Below are 18,305 nucleotides of genomic sequence, written 5' to 3'. Positions count from 1 at the left end.
GTATAATGAACAGATATCTAAGGAAATAAAGGATCAAAAATAAACCAAACTTTCCTGTTGAGGATTTTTAGGCTTGGAACAGAGTTTAGCAATTGTGTGGCCCACGTCACTGTGGTAAATTAGACATGTTACAGACACTTAGGAAATTTTAATCTTACATATGTTTATCTGTGTGTGGAATCAGATACACATAGATATATGTGCTAAACACGCGTACATGTGAAGCACTTAGGATGGCGTGCTCGCTTCAGCAGCACGTACACTAAAATGGGAACAATACAGAGAAGATTAGCATGGCCCCTGCAAAAGGATGACACACAAATTGGTGAAACATTTCATATTTTTGGTACTGGAAATATTGAGAGGAACACTACGTAAAGCATCTGACTGTCTGACCACTGAGCTATACATCTCAAACCATTACAAAATAAAATTGAAAGGAAAAACAAATTTCAGATGGCACATCCCACTCTACTCTTTGTCAATAAACTTCTTTACAATCAAGTATAGAATAAGTTCCTAATTTGAAAGATATCAGAGAATTACCTCAAGAAAAAAATCAATACAAGGGAATACCATTCATCTACAATGGTTATTCTGGCCTGCAGATGATACCTTAATCTTAAATCCCAATCACATGTCTTCTTGTTATACCAGTCAACCAGGCAGCAGCCAACCTCAAACATACCAGTCATTTGAGTTCTAGCCAACAGTCTACTTTCTAGTCCTTCTTTCTGAATAGCTATTGGAAGAACAATTGTCTGTTCTAATATATTAGGACATGCCCAGCAGCCATTTTTAGTTTTTCTATTCTACAGAAGACTCTAAAAAAGAGCTTGTTGGAGTGTCCAGTGTCAGAGACTTGGATATCAATTCACATGCAAGCATCGGACACCAGCCACTGAGCGTACTTCTGGCTGTTCCACGAAGGTTGGATGTTGATCCATCAATAACTGGAAACAATGACAAGAAGACCAGGTTATCTGATGATAATTTGTTAGAACCTATCACAAGAAATAGCTTATCTTTGCTGAACACATGTAGTGTTTCTCCTGTAAAATATGTCTTTTTAGTGAAAAGTAATCATGTCTACTTGTTTAATGGATGGGAAATCCATGTATTCAGATTTTATCTGGACAAATCTAGGAAGAAGAATAGACATTGTCTGTGTGTATGGAGAGCAAAGAGGGTTGAGGGGTAAATACATCCAATATCAAACAGAATGGATTTTTAGGAGTCAGACCAAAGTAAGTTGAGGAGACATTTGAAGACTTTACAAAAATATTCAGAACAGCCGTAGTTATAATAGTTGAGAAGTGGAAGTAACCCAAATGCTCACCAACAGGAAAATGGCATACTCATACATGAATTATTGATTACTTCATACACTGTATGAATGGCATATTCATGCAATTTGATATATTGTGGTTTATTAATACAGCGTTGAATTTTTTTAAGTAGCAAACTACTGATACATCTGCAAAACATAAATCTCAAAGTTTTTATTTTGAGAAAAAAGTCAGAAACAAAAGAGTACACACTCTATGATTCCACTTATAATGAACTCCAAAAATAGGCAAAACTAATACAAAAAAATTTGACTAGTGATCCTCCTTGGGGCATAAATAGTTGTACCCCTCATTCTACACATAATGAAAACTGAAGCAGATTGGCAAGGTTATGAGAATAATTAGCAACAAAACTGAGGTCTGAATTCCCAGACATAGGCTGCCTCCTCTGGGCTCAGATTTACTGTCAACACACGTTTAGGGAGACTGCCCTTTGTTCCGGGCGCTGTGTGAGGCATGAAAACCAAACGATAAAAATAAGTTTATCCTATGCCCTCATTGGCAATAAAGTATAGAGGATAGAAACTATCAATATTTACTGAAAACCAAATGTATACAATTCAATATATAGAATAAAAATTCTTAAACAGGTATAGGTTGTTTACCTCATACCTATAAGCCCTCACCCTGACCCTACCCAGGAAGAGGAGAATTCACTAGGACCACAACATCAGTCCTTGGGTGCTGCTTTTCTCTAAGAAAGATGTAGAGGCTGGAGGCCTGTCCTTAAATGCAGCCATGTGAACAAAGCCCGCCATTTTCTGCCTCATTTCTAAGTCCCTCCTGCATCCCACCAAGTCAAATCTCCCCCACTTTGGGAAATCTAAGAATTCATTTCTTCTCTTTTTATTAAAGCTATAGTTCTTATTACCTTGTTATTCCGAGCTGTAGTTGTTTTAGCATCTACTTGTTTCCCTCACAATAGTGTGAACTCTGTGGAGGTAGAGTAGTATTTCATCCGTCTCAATACCCACTGAGCATTCTCCCCCACGGGCCTGAACTCCACACTCTGCTTGGCACTCCTGACCCTGTCTGTCATCCACCCTATATTCTTACTCCAGCACCTGTTGGCCTATCTAATACATAGGTTCTGGAGCTTTCCAATGGCCCTGATGAAGGCTTAGATGGAATATAGGCTATGCCTGCATTGATTTTAATTAGATCAGTCTCCAAGCTTCCAATGTTAAGCCATGACCTCTGAATTATTCACTCTAGTTCATCATCAGCCCTACATCTTCCAACCTAGAAATCAGGTCAAACCTCAGGCTCTTGAAAGAGGGAGGTAATGCGGAAAGGATAAAATTTGATCCGATTCAGTATGGGGAGAGGAAGAAGAAGGTAAAGGGGGTTAAATATATGTTGACAGAAGGAGACTAGATTTTGGTTAGTGAGCACATGATGCAATATTCATAATATATATATAATATTGTTAACCAGTGTCACACCAATACATTTAATTTAAAAAACCTTTATGTGGTTACATTGCCCTTGGCCTCCTGGAACCTGTCACCTGAACAAACAAGGAAGCAAATATCCCTTAGGGCTAAATTCTAAAGTTCTCATGTGAAATGACATAGTACAGCAAAGTAAAAAAATGGAAGATGATTTTTGAAAGGTACATCTTAGACGCTAATATTTTGAAAGATAATTCCTACAAAAGACGCCAAACTGACTGTTGGCTGTCAGAAAGATAAAGACAAGTCTGATACCTAAATTTTCTCCTTGTCTTTTCTGTTCAACCACATTGAATGTGTAAATAGTAGTTCAGATGGAAAGAGCAGAAATGATGATGTGTCTCCCTAACACTACCAGCTCAATCTGATGGGCAAGAGTACCTGCCAAGTTGCCCGTGGCCCCAGCATGGATGCATTAGAGACTCTCCTTCCCTCCCACATCCCCTCTCATACTATTATCTGACCAAAAAGTTACATTGGAGCCTCAGGCATGATAAAATAGAGATTTTAATTTTCTCTTACTATTGTTGTTTGTTTTTGTTTGTAATTTCTTCAAAAACATATCATTGACAGCATATTTGGATTTCAACATAATGGCTGAAACAAATAAAACTTTAAACCCAGATGTATTATTACTCTTTTGCCATAAGCATGTGTTCAGCTTAAGAATATTTATTCAGGACCCAAGAAATAGCTCAGGGCTCTTCTTTTTTTCAAGTTCAGTCACGAGTTATATAGAGCCTTCATTATGAAAATTTAATTGAGTCACGTGGTTTTGTGTCAATATGCACTGTGAAATATTATGCTTCTACCAGTTGGAAAGATATTATTCTTAGTTAGGTTTGTAAAATCCTACAACTTTAATTCTTCCCTACCATTCTGAAATAGATCTGCTTTCCAGCAAATTGAGTAAGTGGAATTTTTTTTTTCTTATTTTTTTTATTCTCCTAAAAAGAAATATATTCAACATAAAAAACGAAGCAAGACTAGAATAAATGGCTGTCAACTCAACAAATCTTAAGTAAATTTTATGCCTGGTGCTGCCATTGATAGTCAATATCACTGGATAGTTTACCTTGAATAATCACTGATGGACATTGATTTTGTCTTTGCTCTTCACAGCACAGCAAAATTAATGTGAAAGTCAGACTCAAATGAGTCCCAATGGTGTCCTCGGATCTCTGCTGAGAAGCACATTTCAAATACAGAAGAAATGCAACCAGCTGAGACCCAGTGTGTCTTGTATGTAACAATTAATGGATATAAATAGCCCTCACAGGAGAGTTTGGGTTACCTTTACATCAGCTTTAGAGGTGAGAGTCTGAAACAGTTCATTGAGGTTAATACGTAGGGGTTTTATAATTTGATTAATCCTCACCAATTAAAATGATGATGTTTCTCTTTTTTCACATTATATTTTTGTAATTATTCTTTTGGGGATGTGGATGTAACAGTGAAATGTCAACAAGGGTACAATAATTGCCTAGGAATTTAAGTCAGGGGAAAAATGATTTCCTGAATGTAGTTAAAAAAAAAAAAAAAAAAAGGAGAAGAGAAAGCCCAAATGTAATGTCGTGTTCAGTGGGAACGTAGCAGTGAGCACAGGGAATGGCGTAGGCCTTAACTCTTGATTCAAGAAGGCAAGCTACTGATCTGTCATGTGTACAGTGCCTAAAACTCCGCCCTACTATTTATTTCTTTCAGACTAATTCAAACCATGCGGTAGTGACAGAAGACGAAAAGAACATGAGCATCCCTTCTAGATGAGCTTTGGACTATTAATGATACTGAGTTTTCACAGACAAGGAACGTTTCCTTGTTTTTACATCTCCCGGCACCTAACTCAGGCCACCAGGCAAAGAAGGTAGGTAGAGGCTCAGAAATGTTAAAGTGTAACAAATAAAAGGCTTGCCTGACATTATCTTTGTGTCATGGGACCAACAGTACCTAACTTTCGGTGCAGTTGGTGCCCTATTTCGAACCTCTCATTTCTGAGCCCCGTACTTCTTAGTGGCATTTTATGGCGAACACAGGCAGCTCTCTGCCTGCAGACTTTTGTCAGCGCCCAAGCACTCAGCCCGTGCAGAGCCCGCCATCAGCGCCAGGTAGGTGACAGCACTGGGCACAGCCCTCAGCGAATGAAACCAGAAACTGGAGCAGACGTTCCTCGGTATCTTCAGATCTCGGGCAGGACAGCTCTGGGATAGGCAGCCACGTTGCCCCCAGTTCCTCAGTGGGACTGGCCCCACGGCTCACAGCCGTAATCCTCTGACCCGCGCAGCCTGGGTTTCCTTCTCGTCTTCCCCATCTCACATTTGCATTACCCTACCCCTGACTCTGGAATCACCTTCCGATGCTTCATCTCGTCTTAAGTCTGCTTCTAGGGAAGCCCAAATTAAGACACATTGTTTGGCCACATTCCTCCGGAAAATAATAATAATAATAATAAATTGCCACTGCAAACAGGCAGCTGTAATGCTCAGTCTTAGTACCTGCAGCTTATCAGAGTTTCATTAAATCAGCACATTTCAAGCATGCATGTTAACTGCACACCTCCTGGAGGTGTTCGGATTGTATTTATAGCACCTGCTCGGGGACTAAAGCAGCGATCACAAAAGCAAAGATGTTCAACACAGTTAATCAGATTGCTTCATGGACAGGAAAAAAACCCAATCATCTATCTTTAATGCTTTTCTGGTCCAATCTTTTCCCTTGAGCTGTCTGTGCAACACCAACTGAGGAAGTGATTTGGCAATTATTTGGTACAATTTAATCAAAATAGATGGCAAATCAAATAATGCAAGGCATAAAGTCACATGGGGACTAGATTTCATCTGCGTTGATGACCCAACTGCCAAATTGCCACTTTAATCTCTGAATCTTTCCCTCCTTGAATGGAACCCGTTGGATTACCATTCTGGATTTTTATTTTACCATTTTCACATTCAACACAGTTTTGATCAATTGGATTGATTTCCTCATTCTCAGTCTATGTCAGTGTTTTGAAATATATTACACCAACTATTAAGACTAAATTATGTTTCAAGTGGATGTTCCCATTAATAACCAATGAAAGGGGAAGGGACAAACACGAGAGATAGTAAAGGACCCTTGAAACTACATACTGCTAATTAAATCTATTACTCATGGTGTGACCTTGAACAAAGTTCTTGATCCCTCTGGGCCATCTGTTTATCTAAAGAATGGGAGTAACAATAGCTAATTTTCAGGGGCTTTAGGAAAATTAGTAATAATACATTTAATGTTGCTAGTACATTGTAAGTGCTCAGAGCTGTAATTTTTGTTCTGGTATTGCTCGGTCCTTCCATCCTAATTCCCAGTCCAGTTTGTATTAACTGTCGCTGACACCGAATATACTTCTTTGGAAAGCTTGGCATTCCATGTTTCTCTCAATTCCCATAGGACCCGGTTTAGCCAAGGTTTTCATATGCTTACAATTTCCATCAAGTCAACAAATAAAACCTTGCATGGGCAGTTCATGAGGGGCTAGAGCTGGAGGTGCCTGTTCCCCTGAGTGAAAATGATCTCCGTGGAAAGGAAATGCAATTTTAAGATAAAGCTAACCATTTAATTAAGTGGAATGTGTCACTAATCTAGGAAGAAACGTAAATCTGAAATTATTATTTTGGAGCTTACACTTCAGAATTCAGCCTACTAAATTGCCAGCTGTACAAACCAGCTATTATAGTATTGCAAAAATTAAATGAGATGATATAATTAAATCACAGAGAACAGTAGTTGGCACAAAAGGCCTTCAAAGAAGTATGACAACTTCTTAACAAAAGGGAAAGATGGAATTGCATTACTATTCTTGCTATATCATGGTACAAGATCGTTTGGGTTGACATACACATACCGCTGGATCCTAATGTTCTACATCAGAGATACTAAATATGTAACTTAGCCTTATACATTTAAAATCCAGAGACATCATTCATAATGAAGCAGAATTTTAAATGCCTTTTTCATTGTTTTGCCCATAAACTGCATTTCCTTTCTATCTTGAAACTAAACAGCTGGAAAATATCCCCAACCATTTATTCTCGCTGATTTAAATTTCAGATTTTTGTTTTTCAAAGAATAAAATATGCCTGTCTTTGAACTCATTTTCTCCTCTGGACTCAGATTGTCAGGATAAGATGCATCCATGGCACACAGCCCTATTTGTAAAAGTGATCCAGGTTCACAGAAAACAATTTATGTCTAGAAAGCATCCCTAAACTCTCCATTTAGGATTTGTATCCCCAGGAGGCATGTAATCCAAGTAAGATAAGAGATGTCTTCTATCCTATTAAATGTCCAAAGGATTTTGACATTTTAGATCTACGCTACAATAACACCACGTGTACACACACACACACAGGACTATAGCTGGCACTTTTATTTAATATGCCTTTCAATTTAATTACCAAAGTTTCTACCAAGCAACTGACTGGAAAGTTAGTCTTATGTGCAAAGAACTTTTCTTTTCTTTCTTTTTCTTTTTTTAGAATAAAACATATTCGTCTTTATTTTGATCTTTTCAGACATGCTCTTTCACTACCTGTGAAATTTAACAGAAAACTGAGCACATTCTGATGGCACACCCCCCCCCCCAAACTCTCTTTAATTTCTGTAAACATACCTCAGTTACAAAGTGAACGGATTCAATCAAAACTACAGGCTAAAAAATTCACTTCCTCCTTTCTCCTTTATCCGGATGAATCCTGACACAGTTCTGTAAAAGGAGATCCTAAAACTATGTTACTTGATAAATTATGAAAAAGTTCCAGTATGTTGCGTGGAATACCTCAGCGGGAAAAGCAAAACTTTCATAAGATTCCCCTGCATATCTCTGTATTTGCATGGCTTAGTTAGAACTTGACAGTTATTTTCACAACACAGTTTGCTCTTCCTCAGGCCTCCTTCCTTTAGTCTTACTATAACTTGACAATGAGGAGTATTGCACTAGTAATCCTTCCATACTGCCCACTGCTGACAATAGTAGAAAACCTTTATGTGAAGAACTTTTTATTTTCAATCAGGCATGTCCATTAAATAAATAAGGGATGTGGGTCCTCTTTGCCTTCAAATTAGCAGGTATGTCGCTGGATGGTGAGTCATTTAATAATTCACAAGAAAATAAATATGACATAAAAGATTATTGCAAATTTGTGGTTTGCTTTCTTCTTCATTATAACTGAAGAAGAGAGTTGGCCCTGTGCGTTGCTAGTTGGGGTGAATGTGGGAGTAGGGAGCTCATTTTCTGGAAGCACAGTTCCTGGGTTTGGTCTGCCTGAACTTCAGCACTGCAACTGCATCCAGCTCTCATGGTCTTAAACCATAAGCACTCCATTTTGGAGCCAGGACAGGAGTCAGGATGCCTTTCCTATTTCAATAATAACCTATTACCTGGCACAAACCAATAAGTATCAAAGCCAAGTTCTTTGCAAGAAAATGAATATTAGGTCTCAGTGCTCGAATAATAATTAAATTTGGACAGCTCACTCACTGGATATGACAGTCTGTTAGGGGATGTTCCATCCAAGAACTGAGGTACTTGAGGATATTACAGTCACAATGAATGGGAAGGCCCTTTCTGCGTGGGAACGCACGGGCATTCTCAGCGTTATCTTTGAGGAGCCTTCCATTCATAGACATGCGTAAAGGTTTAGAAGTCTGCGAATAAAAAAAAAAAGTCTGCAAATAAGCTCGACTTTGTGATGTCGCATAATTGTAAAAGAAGTCAAACTTTTAAGAGAAAATGACCAGCAAACGTGTATCCCTGTATCTGATTATCATGAAATTCCTTACGAATTATCATCATTTTAGGGATGAGCACATTGAGGCTCAAAGTGAATCAATAACTTAACAATAGTCACGTGATAGAGCAGATTGTACTTTCCAAGACAGTCACAACAATACCTCCACCTGCTCTTCTCAAATGCAATCTGAGATAGAGTCAATGTCCCCTCCCCATTTTTCTGGAAAATCTTGTAACTACTCTGACCAACAGAGGATAGCACAGTGACGCTAACTGACTTCCATGGCTGGGCACAAAGGCCATGCAGCTTCTGGCTCATCCTCTTAGGATGTTCACTCTGGGGTACCATGCAAGAATCCCAGCTACCCTGAGACCACCATGTTGATTAGGTCACATGCAGGTGTCCCTTAGACAACCAATAACCAACGTCAACCACCAGTCCTGTGAGTGCGCCGTCTTGGACACCAGCCAGTCCCGCCTTCGATGCCTGCAGGCCCAGCCAACATTTAACTGCAGCTGCACGAGAGACCCCCCCGTGGGAACTTCGCAGTCGCACTCTATGTAAATTCCTGACCCACGAAATCATGAGCAAAAGAAAGTAGTTGTTTTAAAGCACTAAGGTCTGGGCAATAATAACTGTGACACATGGCTAGCAAATCATAAAGCTTGGATTTGGAACTAGGTGTGTCTGATCCCGAGACACTATTTGTCCCAGTTATATATTCCCCAGGTATATAATTCTCACCATTTTTCGCATTCAGGATGCGGGGTTTCAGTGGCGAGAACTCGTATCTTGGAATCATCTTCCCTGGAGTGAACTGAGTGGTCAGATAAGTAAGTCCAATCAAGATTAAGCTGCAAAAAAGTTAAAAGAAAGAACCAGGTAGGATTTTGAGATATAACATTCATCAAACCATTAAGCTAAACCAAAAGCTTATATAAGAGGGATCTTTAAAACACTGAGTCTAACTCAGTCCTTGTGGTTTAGTGATTAGTTAGGACATAAAAATGTACCAGCATAAAGGTCTCTACTAACCCCACACCCCCAAAATATCTCCTGTTATATCTTCCAGAAATCAAATATGGCAAGTAATTGAAAACCAGACAGCTATTTAGGTTTTAGCTCCAGCACAACGCACAGAAGGGGGAGGGCAATTAATGAATGCAGAACTCTAGGGGAGGCGAGCATCTTCCCAAAGGGAAAGCGGAGCAATTGGATTTGTTCTTGTCAGTCATCATCAAACAAGATATATTGGGTATCCATGGTGTACACAGAAGCCTCATACAGGAAAAGGAAAGGAACAGAACATAATTCTCTCCCCGGGGAGCCTTGGCGAGCCCTCTAGGGATACGACAAGCATAGCTGAAGTGATGGTATAATTTGCTTATTTTTTGCTCAAACACTCGTACTTCCACAAAGCACCCGAGGGCTTGATGAAAACAAGGAGAGAAGAGTTCTGATATAAGAGAAGTAATCTGACATTTGAGGGTCCAGAGCAGATATTATATTTATAGCAAAACTGCGAGATAATTCAGATTTTTCTCATTTGCAAGTACAAAAGGATGCACTTAGATAATTCGCTCAGAGTAGAATTTGCTTTGGAGCCTGTCAATCCGGAATCTCCCTTTCTCCACATCGTGAAATAAAGGCGGGGGTGGATGGAGAGGTATAGCAGACACTGGACACTAGGCTCGGGACAGCTCTCGTAAAGCAGCAGTCAAAAGAATTAATAATAACAAACAAACAAAAAGCAGAAGCACCTCCGTGCAGACCTGTCTCTGCGTTTCCTGCACTGGTTGATTTTCACTGTCCTTTAGCCTTCCTCCCGTCTCTGAGTTAGAGCAGAGCTTAGAACCCCGACCTCTTACTCTGCTGATTCCCGATTCACCTTTACCCATGCTCCCTTTTTAGTTTCTAACCTGCCTCCAAATCACAGATATAAAACCAAATCAAGTGCTTTTTTTAAAACTTCTTGCATGCGTTTGTCTTAATTCCTCGATGCACGCTAACTAGGCCTGAGCAGTGCACTTCGTACTCATACACGTCTATGCTTTATAACTACTACGCCCCATTGGGCTTGCTCGTCTGATTGTTAAGGACCTAGAAAGAAAATCATACTAAAAATGTTCTAAGAGAAAACTGACCCTGCACCTGAACTGGACAGAGACATTTTCCTTGATTAAGCAGAGCTTGAATGTGATGCTAAAATTGTGGAGCGGTAAATATGCAGTCCCTGTAAGAAGGCTGGGGGGTAAGGGAGAGTACCTAGCTGTGCGCCGGTGGGGAAATAAAGGCATGTAATGTCTTAGAGTGAAATTTATTCCTAGTAAGTAAAAAAAAAAAAAAGATAGGATAACAGATCAGCCGTAAAGGCGGAAAGAATATAATTTCAGGAAGAGTTTGAAGGTACAGGTATCACAAAAGTTCGTTGCTTTGTCTTTCAGGAAAATTTTGGCTTTTCTAAAATAGCATATCCGGTAATATTCTTCCCCAGGCATTTTGCTGGGTATGTGTGTGTGTGTGTGACTCATACTGATGACTAATAGGGTTTGCAGAGAAATACTCACTAAGAGATAGTGACACCACCGTGGGATAAATTTTAGGGCAGGCTACATCCTAAGGATGACGCAGCATGGAGGCATTTTCCCATCACAAGGCAGATGATGTAAACCCAGCAGAGATGGAGTCTTGAAAAGAGGATTGCGTATTGAAGACCTTTTCTGAGATGCAAATTGATGTCTGGGGCAGTGACCTTAACGCCTCCTCTCCCCACCACCCCATGCGGTACTTAGTGCTTTCTTAAGAGGTTCTCTACCCTTTTAAAAAGAACATTATGGGAACTTTACTTCAACTATCTTTCAGAGGCATTAAAGAAAGCACCTAAATGCTTATGGCTTTTAACTTTCTTTTTTTTTTAAGCCAAGTACACTCCAGCTGTGTTAACTACAGGAGGTTTTTCTTTTTCTTTCAATTTTCCATTCTAGCTTACCCTTTGGTATCAAATTGATGACGGTCAACATTAGTTAAGCAAAAATCTGCCCTATTTCCCCCTGTTTGCCTTTTTAGCAAATTTCACTACTTGGAAGTCCTTTATATAGAAAAATAGCAGAAAAACGTGACTCTGAACCACACTGCCCGGGTTCGGTTCTGTCACACCGCATCACACAGCAAGGCCACAGACACCGTGCCCAGTCTCCCTGGGCTTCCGTTTCCTGGTGGTAAAAAATGGGGATAATAACACTATCTCCCTTATAGGGTCATTTCAGTAATTAAATAGGGTAATATTTGTAAAGTGCTTCGGGAAATTTCTGGTACAAAGTAAGTCCTTTATACCTGTTAGCTATTGTAAGTATTGGGAGGTAAGTTCCAACAGAGCAAGAAGTCTCATCAGTAACTAAATCATGCGGACCATATAATAGATGTTCAGCACATGATCACTGAATAAGTGTATAATTTCATTTGCTTATTTTATTTGCATAATAACCAGGGAGACCTTGCTAGAATTCTGTTCTTCCAGAGAAATAGAAATAGAAATTTAACTAAAGAGAAAACATTAAATTCTATAGTGACCAAATAATTAGATTCAGATTTAAGGAATCTGACCACCAAGGTGGCCCAAGAGAGTAAATATACAGTGATCCCTCACTTATTGCGGGTATTATGTTCTAGATGCCCCCCCCCCCACGATAGGTGAAAATCTACAAAGTAGGAACCTTACATTTATTTTAGTATTTACTGTACAGTACCGCAAAATCCTGCGATATAGCAAAAAATCCGTGATAAATAATTAAATATAATATTTTTTAAAATCCCGCGATACAGTGAGGCTGTGATAAGTGAACTGTGATATAGATAGGGACTACTGTATAGCCCAAAGAATTTCAAGAGGAGTTGCAGGAATATTTGTGGTTGCAACCAACACTGAGTATTTACTACAAACCAGGCAGTTGACATGCATAATCTTATTGAATGCTAGCATAGCCTTCTGGGGTAAGTAAATTTTTATACTGATTTTACAGATGAAGATCTTGAAGCTCAGAAAAGCTAAGTGACTTAGACAAGGTCACACAGCTTACAAATTGTAAAGACAGGTATAGAACCCAAGGATTTCAGACTCCAGAGAATAAGTTTTTAACCACTGCGCTGTATGCTAATGTATTCATTTAATAATGGATTGGGAGACTAAAATATGTCAGGCGCTGTTTTGACCATCCTGCAAATGAAAACGTGATGAAGGAATAATTCCATGAGGTGGGGGGCAGGGGGGTGGCAGAATTGCAACAGGAAAATTAAAAATGAAGCATCTTAGTAACTAATATAAAGGGATGTCTATACTAAAGAGAATGACAAATGTGGGGAATTTCCACAAAAGCTGAACTATAAAGCCAGTGATTAGAGCGGAAGGAAGAAAACAGTCAGACTCAGGTCAGGTGAATAAACAAGAAAGCGGTCCTAAGCGAGTCCCACAGTGTGCCTTTGGCTTTTTCCTTTTCTCTCTGACTCGGTGTAAACCGAAAGGGCGACACTAACCCACAGTGACGCTAGACTGCCCTCTATACACAACTCCTAACACTGCGTATATTGTGCCCCTTACTATATATAACACATTGTTAGAGTTTGCTTAAATGTTCCTACCTCCCACCGGGTATCACCTCTCCGTGGGCAAGGACCATGTCGTTACTAATTTTAGTAGCACCTTCTCAGCTTCCCGGTCATAGCACAGGCCCATTCACATAGTAAACATACAAAACACGACTGAATGAAACAAAATTGCTCATTACAAGTTCAGTGAACTCCAGAAAGCCAGAGTGACCAAGCCAAGAAGGCGTGGGATATGATTTGGGGTTGAGACAGTGCCCAAAGGAAAGCAATCACGAACACCCCTGAACCTATGGAAAAGCTTGTGAAGGCACTGGAGAGCCAGATAGGTGGATCAGGGCAAATTATACCTGCGGCAGCTGAGGGAAGGGAGGGTGCGTGACCTTGAGGACATTTCCCATGCAGTGATTCAGCTCCCCTTCCCTGAGCTCCTGGGGGAGTTAAAGTCCAGCAACATGGAGTCCTTGAGTTCCTCAGATGGCAGAGCTATGACTCCCTTTTCACATTGGCTCCCAAGAAGCTCAAACGACAACTGTCTTAGCTTCAGCTGCAATAAGTCTGTTCGACATGAATTTCTATTATACTTATCTTTTTTTCTCCATTGTCCATTTTAGCTATTTTTCTCTTCATTCCTTATTACCCAGAGGGGGGAAACATGTTTGTGGTTTGCTTAAGATTAGCATCTCCCTCCATTTTATTAAAAAGCTAATAAATATTGTTCTTGGATAGGAAAAAGTGCTATAAAAGAAATTAGAAAATTCCTTATCAAAGATTACACAAAATTTAATGCTGTTGCCTCTTGATCCACATTGAAAAGTTTGGCTCCTCCAACTTGACTAAAACACGAAACCACAAGCAGCATGGATTCACCCTGAAACACGCTATATTTTTTAAAAAGCCAGACACAAAGGGCCACGTATTATGTGATTTCAATCACATGAGTGGTTCACAACAGGTAAGTTCACAGGGACAGGAGACTAACTGGCGGTTCGTTTTGCGGAGATGGGAAACGGGGCGTGGTTGGGGGGTGGGTACTGGTTTCTTCTCGGGGCTAGGAAGATGCTCTGCAGTGACGGGGTGCGGACGGCTGCACACCGTTGTAAATGTGCCGTAAGCCTATCAGTGATACTCTTTAAAATGCTTAAAATGGTGAATTTTATGTTCTGTAATTCTTACCTTAATTTTTAAAAAGTACACACCAAAAAATACTAATGAGATCTTTTGCCCACACATATATTCTTTATAACTTCAGTTCCAAAGCCTCAGGATATTCGTCTGAACTCAAACACACTGAAAGTTGCCAACAATTACCATTTTAGACATAGAAAAAAATGGAAGTAGTAAAGATGGAATGGTTTGTTTCTTTAAAAAAAAATAAAAGGAGAAGTTAACCACTTCTAAAAAACAAACAATCAAAATAAAGGAATAAATCCTGGACTATTTTTTCCAAAATCACTTCTAGCAGAACTGCCCTAACGTATGGTATATTTTCATTTTCATAATAAAATCTTGAAAAATACTTTAGGAATACTGAATTTAGATGGCACGCTTTTTAAAATTGGGGAGTGATTATTAAAACCCAGCAGATAACCAGTATTTATTTACAGCAAACAAACCAAAGTAAGGAACTTGTTACTTACAGCACTTTTTAAAACCTGTCATTATTTATTCACTTCAAATAGTTTGGCCTTCTCACTATTATTAAATAAGTCAAGCTCTTGCCAATTTTTCTAACCCCCCCTCCACCCCTCCATGCCTCCACACCTCCACCCCTCCACCCTTCCATCCACAGTGCTTCAGCTCCTTAAAGTATGTCACAATGGCCTTCCCCTACTTCAAGTATCCAAATGGCTCCTCCCACCTCCACATAAGACAATAAAGTTATTGGCCCCAGAGAAACAAAGGGAAGGTGAAGCTCGCAGAGAAAAGAGAGAAGAAGTGAGGGATAGGAGATGTGTTTGGGATTATGAACCTAAGAGCTTAGGGCTTGCTGGCTAATGAGGACCAGTGTGCAAGACTGCAAGCCACAGCTGATCACTCATAAACACAGGCTGCCATTCCCCGATGGCACCGACATAGGGGTAACGGTGATGAGCTTGGGATCAGGCACCCCTGGGTTTGAATCCAAGTCTCTATGAGTAAGGTCAAGTTTTTTATCTACTCTTAAACTCAGTTAACGCATATGGAAAGTAGATTAATAGTATCTATTTCATGAAATTCTTAGGATGGATAAATATTAGGTTACCAAGTCACTCAGCACGATGTAGAGTTCATACTAAACTTTGAGCATTACCACTAGGAAGGTAAATATTGCCTCATTACCATTAACATTATGGACCTTATTTATCTATAAATATGGTCCAAAGACATAGCAGATGGCTTGGCTTTTATATAATATATATCATAGTGAGCATCCACCAAGCATTATAGTGGCTCTGTTCGCCATTTATAATTTTGTCTCCCCATCCTAACTTATTTTTTACTTACTTGAAGGACTTTCACTTTTCTCCCTCCCCATCTTGTATGGTATAATCCTTTCTCCCTTCTTTGTGACCTTGCACTAGCCTCCCCTTTGCCTTTATACAGACTGGTTCCAGCTTCCCTGGGTTGTCTCACTGCAATTCCAAATCATATTAATGAGCCACACATTGGTCAACTGAAAACTGAAGAGGACAGTCCTTCCACTTCCATGCGCCTTTTAGAAAAGAATAATAAGTTGATTCACAGTCCGTGGCTCAGGGATGAATCTAGGAGTCTGTGGCCAGCGGGCAGGGCACGTGCCTTCTGTGTAACAGCTGTCTCTTCATGCTGTAACTTTGAGCACACTGTTGTGGTGCTAAAGCAGCAAGTAATGTCATAAAAGCGGGACAATCCAGCTTTCCCTCTAGCCCTGGAGAATGCAGTTAGTAAAAATAAAGGGAAAGATGCGATTTTTCATCAGTGAAATGAAGGAGACGTACAGCTCCCAGCTGGCGTGAGGGAAAGGTCCGGCAGATGCTGTCTCCATTCCTCCTTTGCTCAGGAGAAGCTCCTCTCTGGCTAGCCTTCTGATGTCTTGCCAGTGGCATCAGATTCTCGGAAACGGAGGCAAAGAGAGGCTGACAGCTGTGGCCAGATGGAAACTGCCAAACTGCAGCAGCCCTTGCAGCCTGTCTGGTGGCATCAAGCCAAAGGAAGCCACCAACGATGCACTTAATAGGATCCAAAACAACATGCACGTCCTGGAGTATTTAAGGGGAATGGAGGGCGAAGCATTTGGAAGCACCATGGGCCCTATGATGCATTTCTTTTCTGCAGATCATGAGAATCACAGGATTTCCATGAATGTGGCCGTTGAAATGGATCCAGGAAAAGAGCATGTTGCCAGGTGTAGGATCAGATGAAATTCAGAGGAAAAACTAAAACAATACTTTTTAAGTAATTACAGTGCCATGCTATTTCACATATATCATTCAAATGATCTCCATGCTAACCTTCAGAATGAGGGAGAACTTTTTAGTTGATAGAAACTAATTTCAAACTAGTTTACACTATAAAAAGAATTTATTAGCTGGTCTGGATTCGGGAATATTACATAACTTAGAGGCCACTCCTCTCAAATTTGCATTATTTTGCCCTAGGTCAGAATTCCTCTTAGAAGGCAGAGTTGAATCAAAGAGAAGGAAACTCTTGAGCTTTCTCCATAGTCAATTCCCCCCATTTGGTTTTGGTGAGCAAAAAAAATCACCATTTCTTCCACGTGCCCTCCAGATTTCCTATCTCCACACTGCTAAATAAGTATCAAAGATCCTACCTGAAAGGGGAGGAAAGAGGAACAATGGGAGAGAAGAAAAGAGAAATGATGGAAAGGTTACAGAAGAAAGAAGAGACTACCAATGGAATGAGAAAATAAGTGAACGCTTCAGTGTGCTCCATTTTTTCTCTAAACAGAACAATAATTAGAATTTTATTAATCTACAAAGATATGCTAAATCTATACTCTCAAATATGGTAGCCACCAGACACATACGGTTACTTTAATTTCCATTCATTAAAATTCAGGTTCTCGGTTGCACAAGCCACATTTCACGTGCTCAATAGCCGCACGTGGGTAGTGGCTACAATACTGGAGAGCAGGGATAGAGAGCATTTCTATCAATGCAGAAAGTTCCAGTGGGTAGCCCCGATCTATAAAAAAGAGAAACCAACCTGAGCTTTTTTAAGCCTTAATTCAACAAGCAAAATAATTAGAAACACTATTCACACTGGAAGAAACATGGAATTCAGAATTGAAAAACAAAAGGAGAAAATAAACTTTCCTGATAGGGTTTGGGAATATTGCATCAACAGGACCTGAAGGACAGAAATAGTCAGAAACACACTAGACAGGAAATACATCTGCCTTTAAGGAGTAAATCTTTTTATACTAGAAAGAACAAAGAGAAAAGATTAGAGCTGGGAAGTGAGAAAACGGGATCTGTAATATGGGGCCTATGTAACATATAGAATCAAAGTTTAAACTCATATTTGGGGATCAGAGATATGCCACTCAAAGTGAGAGATTTTCATCTGTCTAAAAGATGAAGTTGTTTTGTTTTCCAATAAAACTAGAAGGAAATATACTACAAATAGCTCATTGATCTGGTTGCTCCATCAGCTTCGTATCTTAGGGAAAATGCTATAGCTTGCAAGTTTTATTGTGAATTAAATGCCAAATAATCCATTTTCTCTTAATATTTTAAGTGAGCAGTCATACACAAAAGGAGACAATTGAGTAGGCAGCTATTTCACAGGTACAAAGAACCATGATCTTGAAATGGAAATAAGACATTTTTTTAAACCACAAATTTAGCATAAAGTATAATACCAGATGCCACTAAGTGTATATGATATATAATTTTTGTAAGTCTAAACTTCTTTGTGGTCTCAGGCGAAATTTGTTCTCTCTAACCTTCCAGATAGATTAGTACATTGACAGTGGTATCAGAAAACCCTATGACTCTTGGTATACCAACTAAAAATGAAGATGAAAGTCAATATTTTCTCCTTTTTTATGACTACAGAGTACCTATACAAATAAAGTACAGAATTTTAAACTTAAAAAAAAATCATGTTTCTGATACCCTTGACAGATATACATGAATGTCAATGTTTAAAAT

At 39.5% G+C, this 18,305-nt stretch overlaps 1 non-coding gene across 1 annotated transcript; it reads left to right on the top strand.

Annotated features, from left to right (window-relative positions):
- Positions 1–238: 238 nt before the first annotated feature.
- LOC149994029 (U6 spliceosomal RNA) lies at positions 239–345 on the top strand. The gene has a single exon (XR_016507973.1). It is a non-coding gene; the product is annotated as a U6 spliceosomal RNA (small nuclear RNA).
- Positions 346–18,305: the final 17,960 nt, after the last annotated feature.

Source organism: Furipterus horrens, unplaced genomic scaffold, assembly GCF_987537825.1.
Source record: "Furipterus horrens unplaced genomic scaffold, mFurHor1.1.pri manual_scaffold_13, whole genome shotgun sequence".
NCBI lineage: Eukaryota > Metazoa > Chordata > Mammalia > Chiroptera > Furipteridae > Furipterus > Furipterus horrens.
This window is presented reverse-complemented; position numbering and strand designations above follow the sequence as displayed.